This window comes from Ictidomys tridecemlineatus, chromosome 7, assembly GCF_052094955.1.
Source record: "Ictidomys tridecemlineatus isolate mIctTri1 chromosome 7, mIctTri1.hap1, whole genome shotgun sequence".
Lineage (NCBI taxonomy): Eukaryota > Metazoa > Chordata > Mammalia > Rodentia > Sciuridae > Ictidomys > Ictidomys tridecemlineatus.
In genome coordinates, this window is record NC_135483.1 from 63,684,922 (window position 1) to 63,698,194 (window position 13,273).

Consider the following 13,273-nt stretch of genomic DNA (forward strand, 5'->3'; position numbering starts at 1 on the left):
TGGCGAAAAGAGAACAGTAATATATAAATTGCCAAAAAGAAAAAAAATAGGGAAGGGAAAGGGAGTATTTCAGGTAGTTTTAGAGCTGCTAGAGAAACTCCCTCTGACTGTATAAATGTGCACACTCACAGCAATGTTTAAACAATCAAAATGCAGAAGCCATTCCCATCTTTCTCTGCATAAGCTTCTACAGTCTGTGCAGACTTCTCTGTTCCAAATCCCATCTGAATGAAAATGAGTGATTTGCTTTCTTGATACTATCCTCGTTGCTTTCATAAACCTATTTCTCAGCGGCCCAATAGTCATGTGAACTATGTATCATAGTACTAGTTCTGAAAATCTAAGCCTTCTTATTTGATGCTGGCTCAGAGCAACCCTGCTGCAAGTGCAAGTTTAATTGACAATGCTGTAACTGTAATCTCCAGTAACCATAATAACAAATGTCAATGGTGTGCTTACAATGTGCCAAGTGCATGTCTAAGCACTTATCTGCTTTACTTCATGTAGGTCTCAGGTCAGCGTTATTACATTGAGTAAATTGAGGCATAAGGATCTTGAATATTTTGCCTCAGTTCTTTAGTAAGACACAGAGACAAGACGTAAATTGCCTGCAGGGCATCAAACCACAGAACTACTGCATTCAGCAACACTTTTATGTAACTCTTCAATAAACTACAGTCTCCACTGATATTCTTTGACTTTTCTGTGGTATTATACCTTCATCCAAGGTGAACACATTGTACCACACTAGGGGACACCACACACATAAGCACACTCTGATAGTGCCTCGGTAGCGCCTTCAGTGCACTGGGGAATTCCATAGCAATGTTCTCATATCATAATACTTCTGAACCTCTAAAGTCTAACAAAGAGGTAAAAGAAAATGAAATCTTAGAAGAGAGAAGAGTTGATGTGCTGATTTTCCAATTCTAGTTAAATACACAGATTTCTGAACCAGATTCTTAGTTTTCAGTGTCTTTGGATACCATGTCATTTTGATTCTCTTGCTTCTACACTTTGCCTAATGTTCCAGGCTCCCTGTTTGGTCACTGGGTATACTCTTCTATTACTGTGCCTGAAGGTGGCTCCTCTAGAAGATGACCAGCCTAAGGAGCCAGTAACCCCACCACCAAGGTATCCATAAGGAACTTACATCACACCAAGTAATAAAGTGTGATTTTTTGTTAGATTTTAGTTTGTACTATTGTTGTATAGACAATTGAGTTGGATTTCCTAGGGATAGATGGAAGACACAAGAAGTATAAGGACTATGGCCAAAAAAAAAAAAAAATTAAGATTTCAGACAGCACCTTTTTCTAGAAGTTTGCTTATTCTAGGTAGAAAGATAGTTTTAGAAAAACAGGATGATTTCCTTACTCACCTGTGAAAAATAAAACAATATATTCCAAAGAGAAAACAAGCAGATATGATTTTCTATTTTTCTTGTGCTAAAAGTCCTGACTAAAGATATAACGCTATCTAATTTGTAAATATGTGGAAATAAATGACAAATACAGATATCATGCATCACAGAATTCTAATGGAGAAAAATAATAAAAATAAAAAGTATTATCATGTCCAGAAAGAATTCAAGAAAAGAAGACAAAATTGAGTTGGGCTGTTAAAAATGAAAGTAACTTAGAAACAACATTCTGAGATGACTTTTTTTAATTGGTACATAAAGTATGTAGAAGAAAGTAGGAGGTAACATCATCAGACAAACCTACTTGTCAAGTTAAAAAAAAATGGTTGAAATTCTTCAATGCCAGTATAACTATAAAAGTATAGCTAGGCACCACAAAACAGCATTTTGATCAATGATGAACCACACGATGGCCTATTTGATGGTGATTCCATAAGATTACAATAGTGTTCAAAATTCCTGTCACCTGTGACCTCATAATGAACACATTGTTCATGTTTGTGGTGATGCTGGTGTAAACAAACTTAGTGCACTGCCAGTCACAATTATGTAGAGTGCATAATGCTCAATAAAAAGCAACTGTGTTACTAATCTCTGAATTTACTATACAATATTTTCCATCATTGTTTTAGAGTGGACTTCTACTTATAAAAAATCGCTTTCTGTGAAACAGTATGCCTTGCTGCTTCAGCAGCAGCCCTGTACACCTTGTGTTTACCTTGTCTGTGGACCACATCAAGTGATGGACCTAGACCATCAAGCCTGCCTTTTTGATTTTTGTTTTATTGGTTGGTTGGTTGGTTGGTTGGTTGGTTGGTGCATTGTAGTAATGAACAATGGTGGGATTCATTCTGCCACATTAGTATATATGTGCACAGAGCACAAGTTGATGAATCTTATTCCCCAGTATCTTCCTGTACCCTTCCCACCTCCCTCCCTGATCCACTTGTTCTACTCTACAGATCTCCCTTCTATTATTGCTACCGTTATTTTAATTGGTGTGTTATTATACACACACACACACACACACACTCATATATATGTGATTCATTGTGATGCATTCATATATGGACATGGCACAGTTTGACAGATTCCATTCCCCAGTACTTCCCTGTGCCCTTTCCTCCTCCCTTCCTCTCAATCGCCTTCCTCTACTCTATTGAAGACCATCTAGGTTTGTGTAAGCTCATTCTATGATCTTCCCACGAGGATGAGATCAGCTTCTAGCACATTCCTCAGAATATTTTCTGCTTATTAAGCCACAAAGAACTGCAGTGAACTTCATTTTATTGTCAGAAGACAATAAAAAGAGTATTTTTTGGAGGGGGGGGGGTTGTTGGGTTTTTTTTGTCAGTAAATCCCTCAACTTTGATCCCTTTCAATAGGTTTCAAAAAAATGTGTGCTGTGGACAACTTTCCTTAGACATGTCCTCTTCATATTTTAAGAGATGGTTGCTTCCATTAGATCCCTCCCCCCCTTTTTTGTATTCCTTTTAGTCAGCTAAAGGAATGACGCTGATGCTACCATGGGGACTGGAAAACTAATGAAGTTTTCTATTTCCTCTCAGATAAGTGAAAATCTAAATGGTGTAGAAATTGTAAATGCTGAACAAAAGACATTTAAGCAAGTTGCTGTACTTCAGTGCACAATTATAAATCCTCCTTGCAATCTTCTCAGACATTCAGACCTGCCAGGAGCTAATTAACTGCTCTGGCAGTGGGAAGATGTGGCAGTGTGATTCACGGTAGCTGAATGGCTGCAAGGTATTTAATTTGAACAATAGATGAATTAAAGGGCAGCAGTTAGCCAGAGTATCAGCAGATAGAGTATGCCTACCTAAATGGCTCTTATTCAAATTCAAAATTGCCTGCCTCAAGATTTATATTGGGAATTTTTTTTAAAAAACATTAAGATGGTCTTACAGTGCAGATACCAGCAAAAGAAGACATCCCTTGGTAAAATTCTGCTTGGGGAAGTGTACCTTCGTATTTCTGGTAAGTAGCTAAAACTGCGTGGGAATAATTGATTTATAGTATAGGGTATGAACAGCCAGCTTTCTTCTAAGCTTATGGGACTGACGGAAATGACCAGGCCACCTGCCAATGACTATCTTGAAAATTGAGGAAATTGCTTAGGATTTATTAATTTTGTTACATCAGTAATTGTGAATGCTGCACATCAACCTCCTCACTCCCGGGTCTTAGAAATTGCAACTCACTTCGAGATTTATTAAGTTCAGTGGAGAGAAAGCTTCAGATAAAGATTCCATACTGATTCACTGCCCTCAGCATCCATTGCCTCTCCTTTACTCTTGCCTTCTAGGTGTGGAGAAGAATCTATTTTGTGTGGTGCCAAGAACTTTCCATAAATTATTTTGTTTAATCCCCATGAGAATATATTCATTATGGGGAAACTGAGTCCTGTCAGATTTCAATCCCAGTCAGCTGTCTCTAATCCAACTGCATGGGTGTTCTCCCTCACAACACAATCTCCTTGGAGTGCATTTCTCTCTCACCCAAATGGCTCCTGTTTTTTTTTTTTTTTCCTTCGTATCATATCCTGGTCCCATATCTCATTTCTTGTGGAATGAAAGACACATAGAGCTGCCTCCCCACCTGAGTTGAGCACTGGCTCTCACCTACCCAGATGCTCCTGAAGAGAAGACGATGATGGCTGGGGAGAATTTGGGGGTCATTTGCCTGAAAATAGGTTGCTGTATGTGGCCCAAGTGGAAAGTACTTGGATTCATTTCTGGTATAACATATTACCACAAATGGAGTAGCTCAAAACAATCAAAATTCATCCTCTGACAGTTATGGAGACAAATAAAATCCAAAATCAAGGTGTTGGCAGAACCACGTGCCCTCCTAGATGATAGGAGAAAATCTTTCTTTGCTTCTTCCTAGCTTCTAGTATTACCAGCAGTCTTTGAAGTTTTCCAAGTAAGTCTGAGTCTCTATGTGTCTTTTCCTCTTATGAGGACATCAGCTTTGGATTTAGAGCCTATCCCAAAGTAGTATGGCCTCATCTTAACTGAGTACATTTGCAAAGACCCAGTTTCTAAATAAGTTCACATATTGAAGGTCCAGGTAGACATGACATTTGTGGGGATACTGTTCCCCCAATACAATTCTGTTCAGTTTCTTAACTGTATGGACACTCCTGTAATACATCATGTTTTTATGGCTGCATTTTTAAACTTAGAGCTAACTCCTTTGAAACAGGAAAGTCAGATATGTGCATAGACCCTATTATCTGTGACTCTAGTGCACTTAGTAATATACAGTTCCTGAAGGAGAACCCAAAATCTGTGCATAGAATTTAAGATTGTTTTTTAAGTTATTTAAGCCAATTGTATGCTAAAAAGTAAAAAAACAAATACATAGGTATCACCAAGATTAAGTAGACATTCTCACATTTTCTTGTTTTAAATTATTTTTATGGAAAAGGGAAAATTATTGCTAAGCTTTACATCCATCTTTTTTCCCTCCTCCTTCACTTTCCAAAGGTGACTATCCTGAGGCTAGAATAAATAATCCCATGCACTTTTGTTTCTTTCTTTAACAAAAACTATATCTATACAAAATTTAGTGTTGTAAAAATCCATGTCTATTTTATCCTACTGTGCCTTTAATTTTCCAACTGCTTTTCTATTCTTTTTTTAGCATCCACCCTAGAGAAACTAGTTTTGTACAAGATGTGTTCAAGAGTTTTTATCATAGTACTGCATGTAAAATTGGAAAGACTGTAAACAAGCTTATCCTGCCAAGGGGGAACTATAAACAAACAAACAACAACAAAAAAACCATTTTGTCAATTAAGTGAAATGCTATGTAACCACTAAAATAAATGCACAAGACCTATAAATTTTAAATTAAAAAAACCTCAATCCATGCATACAATGGTTTATTTAAATTCTCTGTATTTTCAATATTTTCTCTGAAAAAAATATTAAATAATTCTGCTATGACTATTTTCTCTGTCCGAATATGTGAAAATCTTTAGTTCATATGTTGAGTCCCACATTTAAATCAGCTGCAGAATGCAGAACTTAGCCATTGCAATAAATCAATATGTTTATTAATTTTGTTACATCAGTAATTGTGAATGCTGCACATCAACCTCCTCACTCCCAGGTCTTAGAAATTGCAACTCACTTCGAGATTTATTAAATTCAATTTAATAAATTTAAATTTATTAACTTCATCTATCCCTTGTCACTGACTCTACTAACAAAAGTAAAAGAAATTTTCTTTTAATTTCCAAAGACTGTTTCCATTTATCTGTGAATGGTAATTGTATCAATGATGCCTTATAATAGTATGGCCTCTCTTAACTCTTGATTTATCAACTTAGTTCTGCAAAGGCTTTAGGTAATTCATTTGTGTGCATTGCCAAACTGGCAGCTCTAACTGAGCAGAACTGCCATATGTAGACAACAGTAAATTATCTTCCATACTACCTCCAGACTATTAAAGCTATATTGGTATGAGAATAATGCATGTGTGCATATTGCTACTATCAGTAATACAAAATCAATAAAATGATATTTCCTAGTATTTCAATAGAGCAGATGTCTGATAGGTAATGGTCATTTGAAATATGTTAGTATATAAATATCCAGGAACACCTCACTCAGGGAAATAAGTACCTGTGGAGTTAGAGAATAAGAATGACGCCCCCCTATTCAATTGATGTACAGCAGCAATTCTTGGACCTGCCAGTAAACACCAGGTCAACCTTGCCATGCTTTCCCTTGATAGAACTTAACTATCTATAGCAAGTAGATAGTTTTTTGTATTATAACTTGGCTAATACTTTTCTTCCCTACCAGGCATTTGGCTGGTTGAGGTCAGAGGCTATGCTCAGGATTTTTAAGATATCTGACAATGGAAATAAGGAAAATGCAGTTCTTAACACTAATTCAAACAAGAGGTACTAATAAGTATGTAAAAAAGATCAGATAATAGTTCATTATTTGTGTTGGAAGACGACCAGGCTCCAAAGATTAACTTCCCCATGCCCCAAGAGAGCTGCCCAATGGTGAGCCCTGCTCTCATGATCCTTACCCACCAATCAGAAAGCGCCCTGTGCCAACTGTCAAACCGTTAATCCATTAAACTGTCATAACTGTCAAACCGCCCCCGGCTCTATAAACGTGCAGAGCTGTTCCTCAATAAACAGGCACTTCGACGACAAAACTTGTTCGGTCGTTCTTTCAATTTGCATAAAGTTTGTCACTATGAGTGAAAAATTATGCACAAAATGTGAAGACAATTAAACCCATTACTGGAGTCACTAGTAGCCATAGTCTTGTCCAGAAATGGTCAATATGTGGCACATCTGCTGCCCCTTCTGAGTACTGTGACTTTGGCAGACCTACGAAATGATCTGGGCAACGTGCTCTGGTGAGTCCACACAGTCTCCAAACCATCCTCAACACAATGCAATGACTTCTCCTGACCAATCAGATCTGGCACAAAAGAGACAACCTACTCTCCGTCCCTGGCATAAATCAACCACTCTGTGTTTAATTGAGAAAACAGGCTTGAAGAGGCAAAAATCCCTTTTCCTGTAAAACTCGGAGCCAATTATCACATCTCTTCTGATTAGTGTATGTTATAATGTGGATCTGAAATGTCCTCCGTAGGCTCAAGAGTTACAAGTTTGGTCCCCAAGTGAGTGGCGCTATTGGGCAGTGATGGAACCTTCAGATGGTAGGGACCATTGGAGGATGCAGCTAACTGGGGGTGTACCTTTGAAATACATCTTATCTCTGGCCCCTTTCTCCCTCTTCCCCCCATCTCTCCTGACAACCTTGAGGTGAGTACTCTACTCCACCAAATGCTCCCCTTACTGTAAGGCTCTGCCTCTTCTCAGGCCAAAAGCAATGGAGCCAGTTGACCAGACCATAGACTGAAAATCTCTGAAACCATGAACCAAAATAAATCTCTTCTCCTCAAAATTGATCTGCTCAGGTATCTTGTCACAATGATGCAAAGCTGTCAAACACAGTGTGTTTCCCTTCTTTCTCTGTTTATGATACCAATTTCTATGTGTATTTCGATTCAGTTAACTTTATTGTTATAAACTGTCTCAAACGTATGGAAAGAATTTTTTAACTATTCAGTACATAAATATAATCATTTCAAAGTCATGTAACCAGTTGTTACTAGGCCAAGAGACTAGTCACACTCTTTGGATTTGTGGTTTTTAATGAGCTAATTTTAGAAGCATGTATGAAAGGGAAAATGTTGCATCAGTTTTTGTTTTTTAAAAACTCATCTTGCTGGCAGAAACACATTTGAGAATCCTCACTATCTATTCTTGATGCCAAAAAGTTAATGAAAGCGAAGGCCTAAGCACAAGCTACCATCGGCACCTTTTTTTAAAAAAAGATCTGAATGTTCCAAATCTATTTTTGCAAACTCTTATAAATTTGAAGCAACATCAATAATAGATCATTGATGCCAAATGATGATTTTAGCTTCCTGATTGAATTTGGATAAGGTTTATTACAGAGGTGAATGTATTTTTGTTTCAAATACTTCACTTATACATTGATTAAACAAATATTTACAATTTAGTGATATTTCAGCATATGTTAAAATGTTTATGGGTTTTGATAATGGATAGATAGATTGTTGCTTGTATAACATTTTTAGTTATAAGTATGATTTATTTGCTGTGGAATTTTTGGTCAAAAATGCTTTGATTATTTTTCTATGAAAAGCTATGATTTACTCATGATGTGGATTTTTAGATATAAAGGAAACTGTACAAAGAAAGTGCTGCCTAGAATCTGAACTGTATGGGTCTTGGAGGTCAGGAGGACAAGAGCCTGGCTTTCAGGAAGAGCGAACCAAGCAAGGGAGCTAAGAAGGAATTTGCTGTCTTTTGGAGCAAACATTTTGACCTTGGCTACAGTAGTGGAAAAGGATAGGAGGGAAGATGGTCAAAGAGAGAAAGAGTGACCCATATATGAAGAGTTGCCCAGGCAAAGGCCAGGAATTTGGATTTTAATATAAATCTATTGGGAAGACATGATTGAATTACAAGTGCAGAAGTGAACTGACCTAACCCATCTTTTAAAATGATCATAGCCCTTTTAACATTGAGTTATGGTTATTTGGGTAAATAATTCCTTTGCAAACTAGCCAGTAAGCATCTCAAGGTCAGGAATAGGTTTTCATTAATCCCCGACTTTTCCACTCATAACTATTCATGACAGAATTATGACCAGGAGTAAACATCCATCATAATGTATGAGAGAATAAATGGATTACTGAATGAATAATTGACTCTAGGGACAGAAGGATTATGTTAAAAATAAATATTGGACCCATTCTGCCCCTATCTAAATTCTGAACAAAAAGGAAGGCTTTAAATTGGTTACACTTGTGGCTTATTGTCAGAGATATAATTAGTCTCTGAAATTATCTTCCTCCAGAAGTTATTTTCTAATTCTTGTGCTAATTTTCTTATTTTTCTTAAGTAATTTCTTCCTGATTCCTATGAATTTAAATAGTCAGGATAATTTGCTAAATTAAATCTGTGGAGAGAGGTTAAATTATAGTAATTTAACATTTGTAACATATAATAATAAACATGACGATGTTTTATGAGTAACAATAGACAGAATAGTGGCAATGTAATGAGACATTAAAAACTTGGAATATTGAGTACTGTTGATTTAAGATCAAATATTCTGTTTTTAATTGATTTTTAAAAAAAACAAATGACAGCAGAATGCATTACAATTCTTACTACACATATACAGCACAATTTTTCGTATCTCTGGTTGTATATAAAGTATGTTGACACCAATTCGTGTCTATATACATGTACTTTGGATAATGATGTCTATCACATTCCACCATCCTTGCTAACCCCCTGCCCCCTCCCTTTCCCTCTCACTCCTCTGCCCTATCTAGAGTTTGTCTATTCCTCCCATGCTCCCCCTCCCTACCCCACTATGAGTCAGCCTCTTTATATCAGAGAAAACATTTGGCATTTGTTTTGGGGGGGATTGGCTAACTTCATTTAGCATTATCTTCTTGATCGCCATCCATTTACCTGCAAATGCCATGATTTTATTCTCTTTTATTGCTTAGTAAAATTCCATTGTGTATATAGGTCACATATTTTTTATACATTCATCTACTGAAGGGCATCTAGGTTGGTTCCACAGTTTAGCTATTGTGAATTGTGCTGCTATAAACATTGATGTAGCTGTGTCCCTATAGTATGCTGATTTTAAGTCTTTTGGGTATAGACCGATGAGAAGAATAGCTGGGTCAAATGGTGGTTCCATTCCCAGATTTCCAAGGAATCTCTATACTGCTTTCCATATTGGCTGCACCAATTTGCAGTCCCACCAGCAATGTATGAGTATACCTTTTTCTGCACATCCTAGCCAACATTTATTGTTGTTTGTCTCCATAATAGCTGCCTTTCTGACTGGAGTGAGATGATATAAGTTTTTATCTGCATTTATATAACTGCTAATGATGATGAACATTTTTTCATATATTTGTTGAAATATATATCCTCTTCTGAGAAGTGTCTGTTCAGGTCCTTGGCCCATTTATTGATTGGGTTATTTGATTTTTTGGTGCTTAGCTTTTTGAGTTCTTTATATACCTTAGATATTAGTGCTCTATCTGATGAGTGAGGGATAAAATTTTGCTCCCATGATGGAGGCTCTCTGTTCACCTCACAGATTGTTTCTTTTGCTAAGAAGAAACTTCTAGTTTGCTTTCATCCCATTTATTGATTCTTGGTTTTAATTCTTGTGCTATAGGAGTCTTATTAAGGAAGATGGGGCCTAATCCCACATGATGAAGATTAGGGCCTACTTTTTCTTCTATTAGACACAGAGTCTCTGGTTTAATTCCTAGGTCCTTGATCCACTTTGAGTTGAGTTTGCTGCATGGTGAGAGATAGGGATTTAATTTCATTTTGTTGCATATGGATTTCCAGTTTTCCCAGCATCATTTGTTGAAGAAGCAATAAATTAAGTTCAAATATTCTCAAAAACAAAAGCTGTGACTTCTCATGCAACTCTTTAAATATACTATATTTTCTCATTGTAAATGTTTTACAAATGGCTACAATATAATTTGAAAGATTTTTTTAAAAAAATCCTTTATATGATAAATCACTACATTAAAGTATTCTTACAACATTTTCAAATATATATGGAGGCCTCAATTTTTGAAAGTTTTGATTTTCAAAATCAAAAGTGCTATGACCGATAATTCACAAATGCACCTTTATTATTATTTATCCATAATTACATCATCTATGCAAGCATGGAAACTTTGATAGTGTGTATTTTTCAAAGGTAGCTGCTCCTCTGGATGCTCTTCATTCTGTGTGCTCTTCCACCCACATGTCCTTGTCATTCCCCATCAAAAGCTGGAATCTGTTCCTCCTCCTTCATGAAGCCAGTCAGGCCTGTGAATTATAAAAGGGAATAAGCCTTTTGATGTTTGGCAACTTCTGCTTCCTGCCTATTGAAATGTTCAAACTTGGAATCTATTATTTCACTTTGAATTATGTCTTTCTTAGAGATTATGTATTTAATTAGCTATACATGTATTTAATGTTAGTTTACTCCAAAAGAATATGGTCTGTTTTTCACTGCTAGATCCCTGATACAAGGTAAGGACTGAATAAATAGATATTGAATCAATAAAGTAATGCCTGCAAAGAAAAAATCTGTGCTGATGTGAGATTACTCCCAGTACGAAGTACCAGAGTCAATGCAGACTTCAGATCTGAGCTGAACCATTAGTTTTTTGAAACAGAGCCCCCTGATAATGGATAAGATGCAGACTCTTAAGGATCAATTGACTTTCCAAGGATCATCTCCTGCTCATTTAAACCCAACTTTTTTGCCTTTCACATTTAATAAGAGAAGGATCTGAGCTCCAGAAGAGATTATTTTTTTTCTCTTCAGCTTAAGGTGTATGGAATCTTGACAGATGAAAGAAATTCAACATTAATTAGAGGGATTGCTCAGTTTCTGCAGAAGTACAAACTTAGTCACCTTGTTCACACTCCAGTAAGTTCACCAACAATAAAGTAACAGTCTCTGTTTTTTTAAGAGGGGGATATAAAACAAACATTTTGTATAAAAGCAAGTACTGACAAATGGAATTGCATCAAACTAAAAAGCTTCTGCATAAGAATGCAAATGATAGAGTGAAGAGACAACCAACAGATTGGGAGAAATAATTAAATTATTAATCTGACAAAGTATTAATATCTAGAATTTACAAAGAACTCAATAACTCAACAGCAGATCATCAACTTAAAATAGACAAATCAACTGAATAGACATTTCTCAAAAATATGTAAATGGCTAACAAGTATATGGAAAAATGTTCAACATTATTGATAATCAAGGAAATATAAGTCAAAACCACAAAATAACATCCAACCCCACTTAGAATGGTCATAATAAAAAAGGCAAAATATAACAAATGTTGGCAAGGATATAGAGAAAGGGAACATTTATTACACTTTTGGAGAGTGTAAATTAGTAAAATAATTATAGAAACCAGTAAGGAATTTTCACACACACACACACACACACACACACACACACACACACACAAGAAACTAAAACTACAACTGCCATATGAGCCAGCTATCCCACTACTATGTCCAAAGAAAATGAAATCACTGTATCAAAAAGATAATTACACTCTTAGATAAAAAAATAGGAGCAATAAGTAGTACTATTCATAATAGCCAAGATTTGGAACAAACAAGTAAATGGATAAAAAAATATGGTTTATATGCACAATGTAATATTGTTTAGCCACAGAAAGAATCAAATCCCATCATTTGCAGTATCGTGGATGGCCCTGGATGACATTATGTCAGTTGAAATAAGCTAAGCAGAAAAGACAAATACCACGTTCTTTGTTCTTTCACTAACATGAGGAAGTTAATAGCATTGATTTCATAGCAGTAGAAAGTAGAATAGTAGTCACTAATGGAAGGCAATGGTAGGTCATAGCAGGGAGGAAGAAACGTTGGATAGAGGATACCAAAATGGAGTTAGGTAGGAGGAATATGTTCTATGGAAAAGAACCACAATTACAGTTCACTAGCAATTTATAATACATTTTATGAAGAACTAGAGGAAAGAGGAGCTTGAAGTTTCCTAACACATACACACACACACACACACACACACACACACACACACAGATATACACACAGTATTACAGTATTTAGGGAATGAAAATGTTAATCATCATGGTTTGATAATTACACGTTATTTGTATGCATTGGATTAAAATAATTTGATCTCACAGAAGTACAGAGTAGAATAATGGTTACTAGAGGTCAAAGAGTGTAGGAGAAAGGAGAATTGGAGATATTTAGGTCAATGAGCATAACAGTACTCATACAGAAGAGGAAATTCTAATGTACTGCACAATACAGTGACCAAAATCCGTAATGTTGTATTTTGTATTTGAAAATAGCTATAAGAGAGGATTTTGAATATGTTCCCACAAAATAATGATGGATGTTTAATATGAGAGAATTATTAATTACCCTGATTTTATCACTACAGTGTGTATACAGGTATCAAAACATCACATGATATTCTGTAAATATATACAGTTTATGCCACTTAAAATTAAAATAAAACAACCATTTTTGTATAAATAAAAGAAAAGTAAACTTTCACTTGGGCCATGATGAAGTAATGGGGATTAGATTTATCTTCTCACAATGAATTACTATCAAACTCAACTAAACTGTAATCTTTTCAGCATTGAATGGCTTTCAGCTCAGGGACCAGAAACTTCATAGAGTGGAAGCCA